The sequence below is a fragment of the Schistocerca cancellata genome, chromosome 5 (assembly GCF_023864275.1).
Source record: "Schistocerca cancellata isolate TAMUIC-IGC-003103 chromosome 5, iqSchCanc2.1, whole genome shotgun sequence".
NCBI lineage: Eukaryota > Metazoa > Arthropoda > Insecta > Orthoptera > Acrididae > Schistocerca > Schistocerca cancellata.
In genome coordinates this window covers 386707530-386710014 of record NC_064630.1, presented here as the reverse complement: position 1 = coordinate 386710014, position 2485 = coordinate 386707530, and positions in this window count along the sequence as shown.

The window sequence follows — 2485 nt, the reverse complement described above, 5'->3', positions numbered from 1 at the left end:
TCGCTTCCCACGCCCGGGTTCCCGCGTTCGATTCCCGGCGGGGTCAGGGATTTTCTCTGCCTCGTGATGGCTGGGTGTTGTGTGCTGTCCTTAAGTTAGTTAGGTTTAAGTAGTTCTAAGTTCTAGGGGACTGATGACCATAGCTGTTAAGTCCCGTAGTGCTCAGAGCCATTTGAACCATTTGAACCATTTTGATCCAGATACACCTCACCGAAAAAATTAAAACTGTCAGTATTTCTTTCAAGCTATACGCGTTGAGGGTTCCAGCACGCAAGAGGAGAGTGTGGAGATCGGTAAATGGTCACGAGGCGCTGATCGAAACTTTTGAGACGGTCCTGGAGATGATAGCTCAGAGTACAGTATTGATTACCATTCACACAGGAAGTTTCAATGGCGTCATCATGTGTCCTTATAGTTTCAAATGCACAGTAAAAGGTATGACTCCTTCCACAATCATTCAGATTCGTTAATTAATGCTTGCGCTCCTACTGGCTCAACAGACGTTAATCCGAGGATAGAGACGACCGTGGGCTGTCACGGTGTGGTTAACGTAACCAGCGACACTGCAATAAACATTCTAAAAGGCTGGAGAGATGCAAAGTGAAGCGCAGTGATGTCAGCTGGCAGAAAAAGTTTGTGTGCTAATAATTACGACCAACAAGAGGATAGAAGCAAGTGGCACTATTATCATCTAGATCTACCTCTAATTAGATGTTCTGCAAATCACACTTAAGTGCCTGGCAGATGACTCATCGACTCTGCTTCATTACAAATGTCTATCATTCCAGTCTTTATTAGCACGCGGAGAAAAACGAACACCTATAGTTTTCCGTGCGATCTCTAATTTCTCATATTTTATTGTGACGATCGTTTCTCCCAGTGCAGGTCGGCGTCAACAAAATATTTTCGCCTTCGGAGGAGAAAGTTGGTGATTGAATTTTCGTAAGAAGATTCCGCCACAACGGAAAGCACCTTTATTTTAATGACGTCCACGCCAAATCATATATCATGGCAGTGCCACTCTCTCCCTTATTTTGCGATAGTACAAAACGTGCTGCCCTTCTTTGAACTTCCTCGATGTACTCCGTTAATCTTATCTGGCAAGGATTCCACACCGAGCGGCAGTACTCTAAAAGAGGACGGACAAGCATTCTCTTTAGTAGATCTGTTATATTTTCTAAGTGTCCTGCCAATAAAACGCAGTCTTTAGTTCGCCTTCTCCACAACATTTTCTATGTGTTCTTTCCAATTTAATTGTTCGTAATTGTAATTCCTAGGTATTTAGTTGAATTTACGGCCTTTAGATCTGACTCATTTATCGCGTAACCGAAGTTTAACGAATTCCTTTTAGCACTCATGCGGATGATCTTACACTTTTCGTTATTTAGGGTCAATTTTCGTACGATACAGATATCTTTTGTAATTCTTTTTACAATTTGTTTTGATCTTATGACGACTTTACTAGACAATAAACGACAATATTATCTACAAACAATCTTAGGCAACTGTTCTGATTGTCTCCTGCATCATTTATACAAATAAGGAACAGCAGAGACCCTGTAACACTACCTTGTGGAACGACATCTACATCTACATGGATACTCTGCAAATCACATTTAAGTCTCTGGCAGAGGGTTCATCGAACCATCATCTCAATTCTCTATTATTGCAATCTCGTATAGTGCACGGAAGAACGAACTCCTATATCTTTCCGTACGAGCTCTGATTTCCTTTATTCTATCGTGGTGATCGTTTCTCCCTATGTAGGTCAGTGCCAACAAAATATTTGCGCATTCGGAGGAGAAAGTTGGTGATTGGAATTTTGTAAGAAGATTCCGTGGCAACGAAAAACGCCTTTCTTTTAACGATATCCAGCCCAAACCGCGTATCATTTCACAAACACTCTCTCCAATATTTCGCTATAATACAAAACGTGCTGCCCGTCTTTGGACTTTTTCGATGCACTCCGTCAGTCGTATACGGTAAGGATTTCACACCTCGCAGCAGTATTCTAAAAGAGGACGAATAAGCGTAATGTAGGTAGTCTCCTTAGTAGATCTATTACATTTTCTAAGTGTTCTGCCAATAAAACGCAGTCTATGGTTAGCCTTCCCCAGAACATTTTCTATGCGTCCCTTCCAATTTAAGTTGTTCGTAATTGTAATTCCTAGGTATTTAGTTGAATTTACGGCCTTTATGTTTGACTGGTTTATCGTGATACCGAAGTTTAACGGATTCCTTTTAGCACTCATGTGGATGTCCTCACACCTTTTGTTATTTAGGGTCAACTGCTAATTTTCGCACCATTCAGATATCTTTTCTAAATCTCTTTGCAATTTGTTTTGATTTTCCGATGCCTTTATTAGTCGATAAGCGACAGCGTCGTCTGCAAACATCCTAAGACGGCTGCTCAGATTACCAGAAATCACGTCTGTTTTCCGTCAAACTTCCTCTGAGCTGTATACGGCTTTCGTTTCATCATGGG